This window comes from Helianthus annuus, chromosome 4 (genome assembly GCF_002127325.2).
Source record: "Helianthus annuus cultivar XRQ/B chromosome 4, HanXRQr2.0-SUNRISE, whole genome shotgun sequence".
Taxonomy (NCBI): domain Eukaryota; kingdom Viridiplantae; phylum Streptophyta; class Magnoliopsida; order Asterales; family Asteraceae; genus Helianthus; species Helianthus annuus.
The window spans coordinates 44,526,971-44,537,477 of record NC_035436.2 but is presented as its reverse complement, the minus strand read 5'-3'; the positions used below and the strand labels follow the sequence as shown (position 1 = coordinate 44,537,477).

Sequence of the window (10,507 nt, the reverse complement as noted above, 5' to 3'; positions counted from 1 at the left end):
CATATCAGAGCCGAGTATATATTCATACATCCGGTTCTAGTTAAGATTATAACGTCATCACATACAATCACCAACATACAATCAATAATAATATTAAACACACCAAGTACTAACCGGAGTAGAGAAGGAGAAGAGGGTGATCCGAATAGGGGATGCTCTTGCCGTCGGGTTCCAAGCAAACGAGAGAGAGAGAAGTCTAGGGTTCTTGTGTGTGTGTGTGATATTAGGTAACAAATGAGGAACAAAAACCCCTTACGGTAGTTTGTTCACGTGAAAGGAAAGTGGGCCGAACCCTCAATGGGCTGCCCTAATGGTCCGCGTACAAGAATAAGGCCCAAACGGCCTTGTGCGGGTAATGTGAGCTTGTGCGGTTCAATTTCATACATGCATACAATATATACACAACATACATAACACATTATGCACAAGGTTCACGTAACATTCATTAATTCAAGGTATCACATAGACACGTAACGTTACATTAAAGTAAGTCTAAAGTTCGAGTAGTCACATTATCCCCAAGTAATTGGAAATTTCGTCCCGAAATTTGGTATGCACTCACTGAGGAAGCTAGGTAAACTGTATTGTTCACTGATTTTCCTGGGGTGTCACAACATAACATACAGAAGACACAATACACTATCTACTAATTGTCTGTACATGCTCAGCTGTTTTACATCAAAATAAACGTCGTACCGGGTCAAAATAGAGGGATATCTTGACCTCGGTCTTCACTTTGAAACAGAGCCGAACCGAAACGAGTCGCATCCACACAATATGCATCAACAACACTTCGATGCTAGAATATCAGAAAAACATCAATTGGCATTAAGAAAAACTACATTTCTGGTATTGATTTATTATCATTATATGTAAGATCCCTTTAAAATAATTATATAAAATCAACAATGCTTGAAGAAGTTAATAATAAACTCTCGTCAAGTTAAGACTGGCTTGGGAGGAGCCAACACAAATACATGCTAACAATAGCTGAGACCACATAGGAAGTTACCAATTAAGATTAACTTTCAACACTGTAGAAGCCATAAGGGTCTTGAGTTCAGTGTAGTTAGTCTCCGAACATTATTTACACATTTATATACCAACTAAGGGACAAGAGCGTTGGCATTTCTAAGCAGTGAAGATTACGAGTGCATACAATTTTTATGTTTGTTTCACTGATCCAATAGATCTGAGTAAAAACCAGTCACACCAGTTAAAAAGACTCACCATAAGATTATCCAGCCAGAAATACACAATCACAAGACTGGGTGGTTGTCATGATCTTGAGATTTCCGATTCTGGTAGGTCAATTGAAAGATTAATGTGCCACATTTACACGATTTATTGTGGAAAGAGGGGTATTAAACATAACCTAATCCATTGTTTAAGTAAGTAATGAGGTGTTGATATTGCAACAGTTATTGTTGATGAATATTTCTTCAGATCATCATAGGTTACCTAAATAGACACATATCCTTATGCCTGGCTTTCTAAGAGAAGAACTATCAAAATAATAATCTTGACTTCATTGGTTGTTTATGTAAATATCAGTTTTCACAACAAAAAATTAGCAAGCATATATTGCAACCAATAATTAACAAGGCAAGATTAAAAAGATTGATTAAAAGTACTCATAACTAGGAGAACTCCCACAAGTTCCCACAAACGATAATTTCCACAAGTTTCTGACAAGATAACAAACAAACAAAAACAACCCTAGATTTTCACACAATCATTCGACAAAATAGCCACATCAGTTCACTTAGCTTTTTGAAAGATTAAGAAGATTTTTTGACCAGATTTCTTCTCAGCTTAACAGCCCATTATAGCACAATTGTAGACAAAGTTATTACTACTTTTCCAGCCAATCCTCATCCACTGTGGTGGCCCTTCGCTAGGGACCCATGAATATATCTCTATATATCTATTCTGGGTATCTCTAGGACCACAAATGATGACGACACGATTCCCACATCCTCTAAATGCAATACCCCAACCATCCCTACTGTGTGCTATTTTAGGCAACCTTCCAATAGCAACCCATTCTTTGTTCTTCTTGCTATACATCTTCAGTTCCATTGCTGCACAATCAGCAGCATATAACTCATTGCTTGCCACTGCAAGCAGCGGCGGAGCCATTCGAGGTCCGCCACCACCAGGTGACATGTTGGGAATTTCAGTCCACTTTTGGGTATCCAGATCATACTCTTCTCCACATGTCAATGGATTTGAATCATTACTGCTAATCCCTCCTATTACATAAAACTTACCATCCATAAAGACCCCAGAACTCAATTTCCGCGGCTTAATCATACGAGGAAGTGTCTTCCAAGTCCCTGTCTCACTGTCGTAACTTTCTACCGCATCCATGATCTTTCCATTTCGATCCACACCACCTGCAAAGATTGCAATATTCTTAAAACTGGCCGACCCAAGCAACCATCTGGGTTCATTCATTGGCAGCCCTTGTGACCATGAATTTGTTAATAAACTGTACTTGTAGATACCCGACCTAGCATATCATTTCCTATAACCAGTAGGTCTGTGCCAACTGCCATGGACTCTTTATCCGAGAACTGGAAGCCTAAGTCAGTATCCATCATGGGTAGATTCATCCATTTCTCATTGACAGGATCAAAAGCTTCCCACTTCAATGGGTCACAAGAAAAATAGACCCAATGTTCAATTACTTGATGAGTGCTTCTTAGCCTATAAAGTTCACCACTTCTAATGAGCTCACAAAAACTCCGGTTTAGTGACGCGATGCGAGCATAGTTGTATCTTGGCAGGGACATGAGACTTTTCATTGTGAGGTCACGACCGATGACATGGATCAACGAACTCATATCCAAACCTTGTTCCGTTTCCTTGATCACCTACAAGATTACAGTCATATTAAGCACCTTGAGCATGCATATTATGATAACCGACACCATTTTAAGGAAACAACTAACGAACTTGTATAGTTACATAATAATAATCCACATCTATTCTGTTTTAAAATTTAAGGTAACTATTAGCGTGCTTGTTTGTTGAACTCTAAAAAATAATAGTTTATATAACAGAAAAAAGACCAATGTACTTGCAAAAATTACATGGATAACAATTCTAAACCTTATAAATAAGAATTTTCCCTTTTCTACGATACAGAACGTGATTTGGTATATTCCTTGTAATTAATTCAACGGGAATGACCCAAACAGTGAGTTGCAAAAGAAAAACCACATCTTGCAAATTAGAAATGGAACGAGTTAAGTTACCAAAATTAGGTTAGGACAAATTAGTGCAAATAAGAACGCCTCAAAGTATATAACTTTAATCAAAATCCGGCATTTCCATTAAAGAATGAATTTTTAACAACAAAATACAATCTTAACTGATGCTAGATTATTGAATAAAAATAAAGGTTGGTATCGACGAAGAAGTTTCAATGCTGGTGAGTTATTCAATAATGAAATTCATGTTCGGTATAAAGAGTTCACTACCTAGGTACAATTGTCACTGAAGAACAAATGTTCACTAGTAAAGATTTATGTCAGTTCCAAGTAGTGCGCACACCATGCTCCAGTACAAGACAAGATTTTGAAGACAGATACGATCACAAGAACTTGTACTATGTTTTCCTTGTAACTAAAGAGAATAGTTTTTCATGACTCATTATGTTCGTTCTTATTGCTTCTAAAACCGTAGAATTAACAATTTAGATTGCTTTTAGTTGTACAACCAAATTGCATGTTGGTGGAGAGCCCCCTAAGTATTGTAATAATCTCTAATGGGATGTGTGCTTGTAGTTATACTTTGACGCTTGAGGTGAAATGTTTTTATTATTGGGCTAATGATTAATGTTCTTACTTTTCTCTATATGTTTAAGTGTATATTGATAAATGTGATTTCACATTTATTAGCAATCATGCTGTCCATGATGGTTCTTGAGTAAGCAAATCAGAAGACACATATGTACATGGTGATAAAAATCTAAACCATACAAAATGATATTGTAAATTATAAAATTCCTTTTCCTACCATACAAATTGTGATTTAGCGTATTGCTTGTAATTAATTTAATGAGCATGCTACAAGAATGCTTTGCAAGGAAATTTAAATCTAACTAATTAGAACTAGAACGGGCTAAGTTACCAAAATTAAGTGAGGACAAAATATAGTAAATAAGATACAATCACAAAAACTTATACTTTGTTTTCCTGATAACTAAATAGAATAGTTTTTCATGACACAATATGTTCTTAGGAACAATGGTTCTTATTGGTTTTAAAACCTTAGAATTAACAGTTTAGATTGATTCTAGTTGTACAACCAACTTGCATGTTGGTGGAGAGCCCCCTAGGTATTGTAATAATGTTTAATGAGATGTGTGCTTGTAGTTATGCAATTCCTATTGAGAGAAATATACTTTGAGGCATAAAGTGAATTGTTTTTTTTTTTTCTTTTATTGTGTTATTAATTACTTTTTTATAGTTCTTTGTAAGTTTGAGTATATATTATAATGTGATTTCGCGGTTCATAGCAATCACGGTTCTGTAAGTAAATCAGAAAGAAAGCACTCATATACTTGCAAAAGTTAATGGTAACAAATCCGTACAAAATTAGATTATAAAGTAAGAAATTCCTTTTTCTTCTATGATACAAATTGTTATTTAGTGTATGGTATCTAGATAATTTGACGACCATGGCACAAAACAATGTGTTGCAAGGCAATTTATATCCATCTAATCTAATTGGAAATGAAACACGCTAAGTTACATAAAGTGAGGACAAAATAGAGTAAATAAGAATACTTCATTAAATAGAACCAACTCAAAATCCGCCATTTTCATTATGAAATTTTCCACAATAAAATACAAATTTTAGTGGATGCTCGATAATGGAATAATATGGGTTGAATTTGAATATAAGAAACTTTTTTCTCAAAATATTTTAATATAACTATTCTCTTTTTTCTTTATTAATGATATAGGATATAGAGAGAATGAGGAAAGTGTTGACCATTGTTTGTGTAAAGTTGTCACTCCTCTACTTTGTTAGGTGTATTTCAATTTAACTTCTATATGTGCTTTTTGAATATTATATTTCGCATATGCATTAATGTATATGTTTTCCCCAAACCAAAAAAAAAAAAAAAAAAAAAAAACACAAAAAAAAATGTTGGTGCACTTGTGTCTGTACTTTGTCTGTATTCGGTCTGTATGTAAACGATGTCCTAAATCAGTCTGTAAGTTGACCAAGTTAACTATCCTCCTAGTTTGACTTGGACAACATGATGTTTGTCTGGATCGAAGGATAGCCTCGAAGGATACAACTGATCCTTCGAGGTGCTCGAAAGATATGGTTCGACCATGGTTCGACCATTAGGCATCGAAGGATGATCCTTCGATGTCCATGCTGATCTTTCGGACACATTGTCATCGACAGATGATCCTTCGGACCATCTATCGATCCTTCGACCAAGACCTGTTATGTATGGGTATAAATACCCATGCAGTGTGTTAGTGTTAGGAGAAGCACATTTGGAGAGTTAGAGAAACTCTGCTGGAAAACACACACACACACACTTTAGAGAGTTTGCAAACAAGATTGTAAACATTGTGCTTGTAACCGTAAACCTTCATACGTATTAATACAGTGGTGTTAATCGGTGAACTTTGTGTGTTCTTGTGTTTGTTCTTGCATCATCCCGGTTTGCCCGCTAGCTTGGATTCCGCACTCGCTAGTGGGTTAGTATAACAAGGTTTAGGTTTGTTCTCGATCCTCCGAGAAAAGGGACCTACAAGTGGTATCAGAGCCTCGCTCTTTACCTTGTTTAAAACCGGTTTGTTCAAGTTCTTGGTGTGTTTGGACACTTGGTTTAGCACCCGTTTGTGGTAGTTTTCTGCATAAAAACGCATACTAAACCTATCGGGAGTGTTCGGGGTCGGTTTGGGTAACATAAAAATCGTTTTTGTGAAACCTTGATTTTTCCGGCTATATCTCCGGTGTGTTTCCGGTGACCAGTTCTTGAAGATAAGGTTGCTTATTTTGGCAAAAATTTTTGAAAGTCAATTGTTTGGTGAAAAGTTGTTGCAGAACCATCCTTTCTGCCGAAAGTTGGTACATCAACACATCACCTTTTTCACCAACCCGTCGTACCTTGTGTCAGTGTGTCAGAGCTGTCGAAAGATATCCTTCGACATCGAAAGATATCCTTCGACATCTTTCGATCAAAGGCAGCTCGAAAGATAAGCATCCTTCGAGTAGTCTTTCGAAGTCTAAGGGTTATCCTTCGTAGTTGGAATCTTTTCGAAAGTTGGTTGTCCGAAAGATAAGGATACATCTCGAAAGATAAGGATCTTTCATTGTGAATCTTTCGAGATCAGTATTCGAAAGATATAGATCTTTCGAACTGTGAATCTTTCGTGATAATCAGTCGAAAGATAAGGATCTTTCATTGAGAATCTTTCGAAGGCTTTGCTCGAAACTCAACAGTAATCTTTCGATCACTGTTGATCCTTCGAACTAGTCTTGATCTTTCGAACAGGTTTTTATCTTTCAATTCTTGTCTGTTTAAACTTAACAGTTTGTGTTTGTGAAGGATCTCAATTAATATTTGATCAAAATGAGCTGTACAAGTCCATGGGATTGGAGTTTGGACTCACGAACCAATCAAAAGTTAGTCACTGCTGCAGATTGGGCAAAGAGTATGACTCCACAGCCTTCAATCAGTGCAAGTCAATGGGCTTTGGTGTCAAAGCAAAATCAAGACATGCAGAATTTTGTGGCAGAAAGAGGAGAAGGATATGCAGCTACTACTAAGATACGCCAGGATCAGTTGAAGAAGAAATTCGAATCATTTCGTTTCTTAGAGAATGAAACACTAAATGATATAACGAATCGTTATTATCATTTAATGTGTGAAATGCGTGCTTTTGGTGTTCCTACATCTCAACAGGAAATGGTGGCACGGTTTGCTGATGCTCTACCACCAAAGTGGGGTTCATTCATTGAGCAGCTGAAGCATACGGGTACTCTGAATACAATCAACATCTATGAATTCATTGAGAAGCTGGAACACAAGAATGACCAAGAAATCCGGAAAGCTCAGCGAGCTCTTGTTCCTAAAAACACAGAAATGTATTTGCCTGGTTTTGGTCCTTCAGCTAGTTCTAGTCCTGTTCAGCAACCGAAGCTTCAAACTGCTTTTGTGTCCAATACGAGTTCCTTTTCATTTCCTCAGTCAATAGCTGCTCCACAACCTCAATTCGATCCGAGGTCGTACATTCCTGTCCCAACACAGCCACAACCACAACCTCAAGTTTCCACAACAAAACCTCAATTTGAGCAAAGCGTCGATTGTGGTACGGATATACAGTTGGGAAACAGTGACCAAACAAGAACTGCATTTTACGCTGAGATTGTCAAGAATGTCAATGATGGTCAATCTTCGGAAGATGATAACAGTTCAGGATATAGTGGCAGTTCAGATGAAGAATCTAATCTAAATGAAAGAATTGATTCTGAAGCTGATAATTTGTCGAATGAGGCTGACAAGAAATCTGACTTGATCGAGAAAGCTGATACTACATCGAAAGAAATGGAGAAGATTCTCACTGAAGATGGATCTTTCTCTTCTCAACCTGTCTCTATGACTAATGTCACAGCTTCTTCAAGTCAGGTAAAGGTTGAAACTCCTAGCATATGTAGTGAATGTGCTAAAATGAAGCATGAATGTGTTGAATTGAGACGTGAATCAGAAACGGTTCATAGTCACAATCAAAGTTTGGTAATTGAACTGGCCAAGTGCAAAGAGGCAAACATGGCGTTAACTCAAAACGAAAAGGAGTTTAAAACTGTGATTGAAACTCTAAAGAAAAGTGTTTCCGAATTGAACAAAGTTGTGTATCATAAACAAGTTAGTATTAATGACTATATCAACCTTGTTGAGGAAACCAAAAAGCAATTAGCCATTGCCCAATGCGAGCATGATGCGATCAAACAAAAATTGGATAGTTATTCTAACTCCCAATTTGTGCTTGATCACATCATCGAGGTTCAACAACCGAAAGGAAATCAGAAGGGGATAGGATATAAGAAATGTCCGCCCCCTTTGATGAACAACTATACCAAAATGCCCGATGAAGAGGAAATGCCCCGGTATGAACCCAGTGTGCCTCTTAACGTTGAGGAATTTGCTACTGGGCTAGGGTTCAAACCGGACAATTCATCGGAGGGCTCATCTGATAACAAAGAAAAGTCATCATGTGCTTCAAATCAAAGTCCTCCAACTATTGAGGACTGTGATTCTTCAGATGATGAATCAGATGTGAATGACCAGGATGAATCACTTGATGAGGCGAAAGGAGTAGAAATTCCAATTGAGAATCATATTCTTTGTGATCCTCCTACTCCTGTCGTGCAACCTGTTGCCAAGAAAGTGATAAATCCTGTCAAAGATGTCAAGAATGACAAAGAAAGTGTGTTTGCTGTTAAAAGCAATGATTTGTTGTACACCTTGGTCGGAGATGTTAAGATTTATTCAAACAATGATTTTCCAATTAAAAATGTCAATCCATCCCTGATTGATAAAGTTTTTGAAGATAACACAAGCAAGTTTTTGGGAAAGACGATCCCTGGAGTTACTGTAACTCAATGTGATCCAATTCCAAAAGCTGAAATCAGAAAACAATTTGGAAAACAGAAATCACCGACAAAGCAACAACCGATTGCTTTTAAGGGTAAACAACATCAACTAGCTCCAAAGCCAAAGGCTAAGGTTGAAACAAAGGGAGCTCGTAATCAGAAGAAGGGCAAAGATGTTAAATTTGTAGCATCAAAGGGTACCGATAAAATTGAGACTTTCGAAAACAAATCAAACACCGATTTTGTACAAAAAGTCAAGATTTTGAAGCGTAACAGTGATAACAATTACACCCAACACACAAACGGGTGTGATGAACGAGCAAGTACCTCAGGTTCTACAGGTTCGACATCTGCTAGTCGAACAAATTCTCCTAAGTTTGTTGAAAGGAGAACTTGTTTCAAATGTGGGAAGTCTGGGCACATCATTAAAGATTGCACAAACTTGCCCAAACCAAATTTTGTTGAAAGAACCCCCTCTGAACAAGGTCACTCACAACGTCGTACTGTTTCTCCAAAACATGATAAACGCACTATTCAAGAGCAAGAAACAAAACAACGACGTAAAAATGTAAAGGTGATCGAAAAGGCCTTAAAACCGGAAACTGTTAAAAGGAAACCTAGTTTGTCACAACCATTAAAACCAGAAAATGTACATAATACACACTCTGGTAAACAAAAACAAACTTGGAAACCTAAAACAGGTAAAGGTTCAAGGGGAGGTGTTGTGCTTGAAAATTATCAAGAGGTTGAAATTACATTTTTTGATTCTCAGGGGCAACCCAAGTCTATGAAGGCTTGGGTCCCCCTCTCCAACTAATCTCTGAGTGAGTGTGCAGGAAGTTCCAGGAGGAACTATCGATAGTCATAGGATTATTGATAGTGGAATGTCCGTGCACAAGATAGGCGACAGAAGAAATTGTTGCCTTTGATGGAGAGAAAGAAAAGAAAAAGAAAATGTGGTTGAATGATGGTGCATAATTCGACCAAATGAAGAACATGCCAAAATTTGGTCATTATGGTTTTTGATCGGGTCCTCAGGAACGAATGAAGTGAAATGTGTGCCGATGCCTTTGCATGGATTGAACATCCGCACACCATTTCTGAAAGAGAAAGTCAAAGACCTTCGCTGGTACAATGTGGAAGACCAGCCGGACCCGGAGGTTTATGAGCTTGTTGCTGTCAAGAGATTTTTCAGTAGTTGCAAATTCGACTTTGAAGTCCACACCGGGTGGATATCCAGTTGGGAGAGTGCTTAGATTCCTTGCAATGCACGGAACAGTTGCAGGATACGCCTTTAAATTCTTAATCTCTCCTATACTTGTCGATATTTTAGCTGCTTTGTGAATTGTTATTATCTCGTACATCACTCTTTGACATGACACGTTGATCTCGGATATCACCTTACACGTGATTGTTTCAATATGAAACTCATCAATGTTGTCATGGTCCGCACCGCTTACCGACATGCCAACTCATTTTTCCAAAATTTGTTAAATCTTTTCTGATAAAACTTAATTTTGGTAAACGGCATTAAGGTCAAGCACAAGAGTAAAACCAACATCGGAAAATCATTTTTGAAAATATCTTTGTGTGTTTTAAATTTATCTTAGTTTATTGATTTTAGGGGGAGTAAATCCAAAAATCGGAAAATACAAAAACATTGAAAAATTTCAAAAACACAAAAACAATAGAAAAACAAAAATGAGTTTCCTGGCGAGCAAAAGAGAAAATGATAGTACATTAGTGGTCTATCCAAACCTCTTTAAACCTTAAATGCAAAACGATAAGCAGCTCTATATAAGATGTATCGGTAGGCTCACAATCATTTTAAAGTGTGCAGGGTGATATAAATCTTAATCGACTGAAGACCAGG

General features: G+C 37.2%; 1 pseudogene; it reads right to left on the bottom strand.

The window, feature by feature from the left end:
• Positions 1 to 1,815: 1,815 nt before the first annotated feature.
• On the bottom strand, positions 1,816 to 4,832 carry LOC110933383 (annotated as a pseudogene).
• Between the last annotated feature and the right edge of the window lie 5,675 nt (positions 4,833 to 10,507).